Genomic DNA, 10,295 nt, shown 5'->3' on the forward strand with positions numbered 1-10,295 from the left:
CATGAATCACACAAATGTACCGTAACCTAAACAAAATTATCTAAGGGTCGTTACGTTTGATTTGGTCAGGTTAAGTAAAGTATGCTCTGCTTCACGTCGAAAAGGCCATCACTCCCGTTCGTGGTATTGTTTTAACATACATGTTTTAGCACGGCGGGGTAATGATGTTTACAGATGACCGTCAGGGGAGCACTACCCATACCGGAAGCACCGCCACTGAGTCACGCTGCTGGATGTGACGTCGTCTGGGCTGTTTGTCAATTATTTTTTTTAATTACAAAATCTAAAAACGATCATCATTTAGTCACATCCGTACTGTCAATATATACATAAAACAAAGAGTAAAACTGTACATACTTGAAATATCAATAACGACAATGGTCAGAAAAGAAATTATATAAAATAATAATAATAATAATACTAATACTACTACTACTACTACTACTACTACTACTAATAATAATAATAATAATTACAGGAAGGGAAACAAATGCGTTTGGAATTATGACAATTTATTGCAATGATTCGGTTATTTCTTATTATTCTCATTTTATAATTATATTAAATAATCACTTAATAAATTCTTAATGGTTGTACAAAGTTGTTTAGTAAGGTGTTCAAGTACCTCGCCTCGCCACGATTTCCAAGGGGCTAGAACTGAATACAATAATCACATAAAAATACTGAATATCCTCCGGCACGCCATAATATAATCCAAGGGCCCATAACTCTGGATAGTAATAAGAGAAAGACATGATAATCAAATTGTGGTCTTGGGAATTATTTTTTTAAATTCATCAAGGTTATCCTACTCTCTCGTTCGTCTGTACGTCCGTTTTGTCATCTTGTCAACCCGATAACTCGAATAAAAATTAATAGGTTTCGATAGAATTTGATCTGTAGATGAATCATGACCAAATCTATGATGAATTCGAGAAATAAGTTTTTTCTTCCATTGTTTGAGGAGTTTTGGCCCGTTTTCTCTCCATAACGATGAGTCAATGATGGGGGGGGGGGACCTTATAGTGAACTAGTGTTATGAAGAGATTTTTTTTTTTAAGAGACACGGTCATTGTATGGTGAGAGATTGTGGTTGTTGTGGTTTGCTGTTGTGGCTAAGGTTGCTGTTAGTTGCATTTATTACCACTTTCTGATGTGATTGGAGATTAAATTTCCTTTCAACGTGTGATTGGTAGATTAAATTCCCTTTACCGTGTGATTGGCAGATTAAACCACTTTCTGGCGTGTGATTGGTAGATATGTAAATTTTCGAAGACGTCACATATTTACACTGACTGATCTCTGTACAGTATTTAGTTTACTTGTTGATGGTTTAAACCTCATGGACAGCCTTTAGTATACCTAGAAAGTCTTATAATGTAACTAAGTGTATTAAACAACTGAGCTAACATACTAGAATATAATATATGTCCTTGTGGGTTATGTATGTGATTGGTGAATGTTATTGTTATTTTCATTTACAAATCACATTAGGAAGAAAACATGAACAATGGCACGATATTGGATAGAGAAATATGGGTAAATAGAGGTTAAGAATCCTAGTTACCTCTTACCTGCCTGACCACGCGAGAAGATGCCAGATATTGTCGAGAAAAAGTCCAGTTGTCTACTATATTAACATCGACGTATGACCATATAATGTACTTTTTTATAGTTAATATAATTTTTTTACAAAGTTAAGATAGAGTTGTAGTATAATTGTTTATGTGTTTTTGACTTGAGGTTCGTGTAGTTGACGTGAATAAATGGTCTAACATATCCTACAGACTACAGTCCTTGATCAAAACTTCCTCCATTTTGTGTATCCAAAGCCTCCACACGCCATAAATGCCTCGTAACTATGATTACAGCTGTAGTTGATAATTTTTGTAATGTATTGACATAAATGTAAAATAAACAGTAATTTATACACATATGCTTTTCACTCCATTCTAAGGTTAATGCAGATGTGAATGAGTCAGCGAGAAGGTATTATTAACAGCATCACGTGATAAAAGGTGTTTTAGATGTGTGTAGGTACGTATGTATGATGTAAGTGTGTGTGTATGTAGGTATGTATGTATGTATGTATACCTGCATGTTCGTGCACGTATTCCTAGAACTGCATAACAAGGAACCAGAACAAGCAGTTATGGTAATTTGCTTGGTGGTTGGAAGGCCTCGTGGCTGACCAATAGACACACAGTTGCACAGGTCTGGCAGTCGAGCAGAGGACAGGAGCCGAGACGTTCACTCTGGCACTCCGTTTCATTTTGGTTTGCGTTACGTGCGTCATCGAGTAGTGGAGGTGGAGTCAAGTGTGATCCCTGTGTGTCAAGACTCTGGGAACGGTGTCTGGAGTCTTGTTTCATTCTTATATCGTGTTTCATGAGACTTTGTTCTGTGTATCGTGTCTAGTTTCACTTTTAAATTGGGTTTCAAGAGAATGTACAGTGGTTTGGAACCCGCCTGAGTAGGGAGCCGAAGAAATGAAAAATCTGCAACGAGGAAGAGAATGAAGGAGGGACCAAGGCTTCGGCAGGTCACGGGCACATACACACACACACACCTGAGAGAGGTATGTTGACAACTTTACCTGTCATAGTAGGTGTGTTGACATCATTTCCTTCTGAATTATGACCAGGTGTGAAGACTCATTGACATACGTACAATACTTAATGTGGAGTTTAGAACATCAGGTATAAGAATGATATTGACGCGGGGAAACCTTACCAAACCTGACATAACCCGATGTAGCCTAACCAAACCTGACGTAACCTAACCTAAAGTAACTCAACTTAACCAAACCTGACGTAACCCAACTTAACCTAACCAAACGTAACCAATTTTTTTTCCAATTCGTATATTTGTTTCCACATTTATTTCTTCTACTCACCTCATTATTCTTACTATTTGTTGCTGTGTTCGTTAATGCCCGTTTTTGTTTTATACTGGATAAGGAAAATGCTGACAGTGATCTCTTTCAATGCTAATCCCGACCGATTGAAATTAATTTTATCTTTCTCGTTCCTCGCTGAAGTGATTTTTCAAGGAGTTTCTGTAAACGTTATATTTGTTAATAATAATAATAATAATAATTAATAATAACAACAATAGGATAAAATAAAACAACAATACACTATACACCTGTGTATTTATCTCCCGTATATATAAATATATATAAAACACCAATAAATACATATTATGTGTGACAGCTTCCTGACGTCATCACTTATATAAAGTCTTAACCCGTGACTAGATGCTGGTAGGCGACAAACGTACTTATAAAACCTTACTTAAGAGAATTCAACTCCACACTTAAGTAAAGATATAACACTTTAATATTTGTTTTATCAGATTTTACTTTATTTCAAGTTACATAACGTTGAAATTCGTCTTTGATTCAAGTTTACATAAAATTAAAGTAATACAATATTGATTGAAATTTATTTACCGTGTATAATTTAAGTTCAGCTGTATACTGTATAAGTAGGCAAACGATATTTTTTAATTACTCAAGGAATTAAACTTTAATTCTAAGTATATTTAAGTAATAAGATTAAAAGCATAATTTCCTCATTACAAAATTCCAAGTAATTTTTTTTCTTACATAATTATTCCAAAAATTATTTGTCACAATTCTTTTTTTTTTATGTTTGTAAGAATATTATTTATAGTACTGAAAGAAAACGGGAAATCGAATAATCAGTTCTGAGGGTAGGTGATCACGGCCCTCCAATACAAAAATTTCGAGGCTGTCTGTACCCCCTCCCCCCCCCAAAAAAAATGAAAATAAATCAAGTAACAATGGAAACGGGTCATTAATTTTTACTGATATATGCATAAAGTTTGACCCCAGTACTTTCCTCCACTAAAGAAAAGTATTAAAACTATATAATACTGATGGTTCTATATAATGAAAAACAAAGGAATTTTATACAGTATTCACTACATACACGACGCATACTTTAGATATGAAAATAAGAGTAGAAACTTTTTCCTGGTTGAGAAAATAAGTAAACAATATGTGAAAGTAAACACGAATATACATAAGTGTTTAAAATTATATTGAAAGTACATAAAAGTTTATAAGGAAGTAGTCAATATAAGAACACACAGAAGGGACAAAAATTATTTAACAGCACAAAAAAGTATGTAAAAAGTACACAAAAAAAAGTATACAGGCAGTTTATAAAAGTATGCAGAAAAGTATATAACTATTTACACAATGATTTACACTGAACCTGATGAAGATAATAATGGAAACAATATAAGCAATCACTTCAGGGGTCCAAAGTTGCCTTGTGTATGTGTGTGTGTGTGTGTGTGTGTAGAAGACGTGTATAGTATGTCTGTAGGCTTAAAATCCATGTCGTTTCATAAGACTGAATTCTAGGCCGATAGACATACAATGAATGTTTTCTTTACACACACACACATATACATACACACATAAACATACACGTTCCACAAACAGTATCTTGCAAACTTTGGATTCGCTGATTTGAAGCCTTACACCTTTGTGCTGAACAAGACTAGAGAACAGGGGAACTGGTGTCAATCGTACAACATACATACAATATAAACAGCTATACAACGGTTTATATATATATACACACACTTTTGACTGGAGTCGCATCGTCCATAAGAAAAAAAAATTAGGCAGTGGGTCCCTACGCTGTGACACACTGAGGAATACGGACGTAAAACATAACAAGGTAAACATAACTATTTTTACCTAACCGAATTTGTTTAACACAATCTTTGATATGTTTTGTTTGGTTAGGTTAGGTTAATTATTATAAGGTAAATAATTATCATTTTAATTTACTTTGACCTTTTCAACTTATCCATGGTTAGGTTAGGTTAGGTGTGGTAAGGTTAGGTTAGTTGCGGTTAGGATTGGTTACGTTAGGATAAGTGTGGTTAGATCAGGTTGTAGGATAGATAAATATTTACCTCAAAATAATTCAGTTTAGGGTCGTATTCCTTACCAAGTCACTTCCTAGGGACACACTGCCTAAAAACACTTGCATTATCATTATGTCGTATCAAAGTCAACAAACAGTGAATTTACAAACTACAGTATTTACACAAACACTTGGAGGTAATGGTAATTAGCTGTACCTGTAACAATCTACTATAAAAAATTACAAAAAATACAATAAAACTATACATTATGAAAATACAACGCTCAAACTAACTTCAATTGTATTTTTACAACGCTAAATGGTAATATGCTTATATTTTATCTTATTTCAAGGTCAGTGGATAATTCAGGTTCACACTTGGGATACGTACAGTAAACTTGTCTCCTAATTGGTGTTAAGTGAAGGTATCTAGTTAAGGTCGAGTCTCAGTGTAATTCTAAAGCCATGTTGGACGTTATCTGCAGGTGGTTATGGTCGAGTGAGACAATTAGAAGCGTTCTTACATCTCAAGTTACGAGAATAAACAAATTAACGTACGGTGGACCTTTGAGAATTACCGTCCAGGACATTGTCAAATATTTGATAACTATCTGGGATTACATATTACATCCTACGTTCATTTTTAACATTAATTTTCGGTAGGTTAATTTTTTCTTCCGCCATTTTTCGTCTTTTAAGAGCAGCTGCTAAAGTGTCCCTCCTTCCTGTAACACACTGCCCCACTCTTCCTCCTCACCCCTTCTTCCTCCCCTCACTTCTGACCGACACAATACATCCAGTTAAATTATTCCCCGACAAACGTACAATTATATTAAATATATATATCCCTAGCAATTGCATCAGACAATGTGGGGAACACTTAACAGATAAAGACAGACAAACACAGACACACACAAATCTTTCTTTAAGTGTTTTCTTCGGTTTTTTATAAATAATTTTTGGCCTTGACAAAATGAAAATATTCTCTCACTTGTAAATAAACTTGAAAGTGAAATTGAGTGATACTTAAGAGTGAGAGTGGAATGAAACATGATTGTAACGTAAACAGATAAACCTACAACAATGTATTTCTGTCTCACTTGGGATAAAAAATAAAATAAAATAAACAATTTACAGTTATCACGAGGAATGCATTATTAAAAATAAAATAAAATGTATTATCTAGCCCGCTAAATAAACGAGAATAAATTTGTAGCATGTGTATTGTAAAACGTTGGATTAAACTTAGATAATTTATTGAGAAAGTCCAGAATATATTTTTACACGTGGAATGAACGCGACCCTTTGGTACAGTACTATTATTTAAGGATTCCATTTTCGTGGAACACAAAGAGTTTAGCAATAAAAAAAAACGAATACACTTATATAATAAACTTCAGGATAAACTTTAGAAAATACAATGAAAAAAATCCTTTCTAATCCCATATATGAGAATAAATTTATACCTGGGAGAGAGTCGGGAAGGTCTTAGCAGGTGTGGACAAAAGAGGAAGCAGCCATCGTTTAACCTAACATCTGTTGGAACAGTGAGACACTTCCTGGTGTGTTGGGGGGGAGGGGGTGTGGGGAGGATATTGCGGGTGTAGGGAGCTGGGGGGTGTTGAAGTGGGTAGTGTGTGTGGGGATGTGTTTTGGGGGTATTGATGTGGGATTGTGGTGAGGGTGTGTCTAGGGTGTGAGGTGTGTAAGGGTGTGTTGGTGTGTGTGTGTGTGTGTGTGTTGTCGTGCCCTTCCCTTCCTTCATCCCTCCTTCACACCTGTCCTCCCTTCCCTCTCTTTCTGACCAGCCTTCTCTCCCCCTTTCTCTTCTAGGTCTCCTCCCCATTCCCTTTCTCTCTCTATTTACAATACTCCCTCCCTCTATTTCCCCACCTTTTCTTCCTTTCTCGTTTAGGTGAGAGAAATGGCCAGAATATTGAGAGAGAGAGAGAGAGAAAGAGAGAGAGAGAGAGAGAGGTTGTTGTAAGCGAACCTGGACCAACATTCACTCTAGGTGGACAGCGGGACAATTACTCTTGCGTTTATCATCAGTTAACGGTTATAAACACCATTTATTGTCATTTCTATGTTAATTCTCCATTCTGTGACGGTGAAGAGGAAGCGAGAGAATGGAGAAGGTAATAGACTACATTACTTTGATGTGGCATTTTATTTATTAATGGTGTAATTTTGGGAATAAAATCCTACGTCTGAAGAAAATAAGGGTGTAAAGTGCTGTAGTTTACGACTGGGGTTTTGTATTCTACTCGTGAGGGAGGTAATGAGGAAGTACGGCTGTTTAGGGTAGTGGACCCCCTCCCTGGCTAGGAGACGCGGTGGTGGCTCCTTCCACTGACCACGCCGCCTCCCTCCCTCACTAATGGCCTAACACGCTCTGATCCCACAAATGGTCACAAAAGGAGGTGGTAATTACGGCGTCTATATGTCTGCCCTGTGCATTATACCGAGCAGGGGCACGGTTGGTGGGTTGGGAAGGTTCCCTCCTACTTCTCCTCCTTGTTTGTGATGATTCTGGATGTTTTAAAAGATAGTTAAACATCAGTATTTTCAGGGCTCGATCCTACTGAATATATGATGATAAAGGAGCAGTAACATTTGGATTATGAGATCTTATTAATTGAAATAAATAATAATAGATATTTGATAGATTCAGCCACAACAAACTATGGGTTTATTCAGTGTTAAATCCGATGTGTTTATTTAACATAATACCTGTATAAATACAGATACACAGTTTCCAATGCTAAATCGTTTCTTATAAAATTTTGGTCACAGGGCATTTTCAATATGGTCTTTCTCTCAACGGGATTTAACACTTTGAATACTAATGCTACGTTTTCATTTTACAGGCTCGATCTCTTGAAACATCATACTTCGGCACATAAATAAGGTTAGTGGGGTCGAGCTCTTGAAATATTGTCATATTTTACACTTCGTTATTTATAAATCCAGTGGGATCGGACACTGAACACACTGACGTATATGGTATCCAAACATTTATGTAGTGGGGGGTAGGAGGGCAGTATGTAAACGGTGCCGGAAGGGCGAACCAGTAAACACGAGGAGGATGGGTGGCGCCACCAACTCGCACCTCCGCTCAACCCTGTTTATTAGCGCCCCTCTGATTATTGTACCACCGATATTATTCATAAGTTAAACTAATAACAAACTGTAGTTATTCTCCTATATGTGAGGTCGCGATATGAAGGCTTAATTGATTATTTATTATCATATGCTTACAAGAGACTAATACCAGCAGAAAGACGATAGGAAGACAATGAAGGTTGACGAGGAAATATAAACGACAAGAAGGAAACTATAGACACTGAAAGATGGCGGGAAATATGGACAATAACAGATGAAAGTTAAACACGACAGTAACTGATTAACGAATAAGGACTTACACAAAATAAACAGAAGAAAACTACCCATGAAAGTCCAGAAGCAATGGGAAGGAGCACGGTTGGGGGGGGGGGGTGACTTATAGACTCAAAGAACACGGGAACTACAAAGGAAAATAGCCTTAACATCAAGGGAGTTTCAGCTTCCGGTGTTTATAATTAAGCTTGAACGCCACCATCAGAGGGCAGGGCGTTTAAGGGGTGTTATGGAGGGAGGGGGTTGGCAGCTAGGCGTCCAGGGGCGTGTTAATAGGGGGGCGTAATTATAGAGGAGTTAGACCTAAATGGACGTTATGGGGTTCCAATTCTTCTCTATGACGCTCGGTGTTTACTCGGTGTCGGGTTTATAGTCTTGAAAAAAGGAGAGAGAGAGAGAGAGATTAACCTTGATATATATACTGTAGATAGATATATATAGATATGGGATGAATTATACAGAAGAGAAAATGAGAAAAAGTTGATAAAAAGGAAGGTAAAATATTTTTAAAAATTCAAGAAATTTAATAGAAAGTACAGGAAGTTTTCTAGAAAGTACGGAGGTATAGAAAATCGATGGAAACGACAATGAAAGGTAAGAGAGAGAGAGAGAGAGAGAGAGAGAGAGAGAGAGAGAGACAATAGGTTCTGGGCATCTGAAGTAAGGATGGGAAGGCGCCCAGCTGTTGTCCTATCAGCTGTTTCCTGCCCTCCCTCCCTCCCAGGCCCAGCTGCTTGGCACATGCTGGATCGGAACGAGGAGGAGGGAGAAGAAGAGTTCTCACCTCATGTTTCCCTGCCTTCCTTGCCTTTCCATCTCCTTACGTGTTCTTATCTAACTCTTCTATCCTTTCTTACCTAAATGCTTCGCCTTTATCACTTACTTCTCCTTATCCTAAACATTATCTCATGCTTTCCTCCCCCTCTCATTACCTTCTCTCTCCCATTCATCCTCCTTACCTACATCGTGTGAGGTAACCAGCATAAAGGGAGCCTCCTACCTTATTTACCTGGCCATCTGCCAGGTAACGAGACAGGCGGCACCAAGTGGGTCTGCACTAAATTACAAGACTCCAGCTTCCTATGGTGAGTCTGATTGAAAAACTTTACTTTCCTGTTATCGTAAAATATCATGGGGATATTTCCCATGAATATTCTTGAAAAAACTGATAATAATTGGAACCTTTTTGTTTAGCTCTTGATTACAAGTAATATAAATTTTTAGTGGGTTTGTGAACGCATTTGTGGAGAAATATATATATTGTGGACTTTGTCGATAAATTTGTTGACAATTCGTATTTACAAGTTAAAATTCCCTGGGAGTATTTTTCTAGGCACGTGATATTTATTTCTTGAATACATTTTGAAATTTAATATTTAAAAGTAATTATTTTCTTTTTACTATTTTTGAATACAAGTGAGAAACATTTAACTTTCAAGGCAATTTTTTTTTATTTTTTACACCTGTACTTCCATATTATAAGAAATATACGAGATAGTGTATTAGACAAAATAACCATCTATGATATATATTTTTTAAGTTGCAAGACACTGACACAGACGCCACATATACAGTACACAGACGCCACGCATACACAGACGCCACGTACACACTAACATGTCAGGTTCCACTTGTACTAACCAATCAATATTATGCATATTTCCCAGTCATTTAAACGTTGGATCTATACTGATATTGATTACCGTGTGTGTCTGTGTTTGTGTGTGTGTGTGCGTGCGTGTGTACATCTTCCCATTATTATTCTGGGGTACAGGAGGCCTGGTTGACGCTCCCCTGTGTTCATCTGTCTTATATATACACACACAGGGGTCCCAAACAGCTGAGCTTCGACCCCGTCACCTACGTCCCCGCTGTTGTGGGTTTTATCAGTGTGGAGCGGAAACGACAGTTGACCGGTATGGGGCGGGGCGGAGGTCTTGTGTCGACGGCATTGATTCTCTCTATCGGCTGCCTGCCAGGATGTCC

Source organism: Homarus americanus, unplaced genomic scaffold (assembly GCF_018991925.1).
Source record: "Homarus americanus isolate GMGI-L3 unplaced genomic scaffold, GMGI_Hamer_2.0 scaffold16712, whole genome shotgun sequence".
Taxonomy (NCBI): domain Eukaryota; kingdom Metazoa; phylum Arthropoda; class Malacostraca; order Decapoda; family Nephropidae; genus Homarus; species Homarus americanus.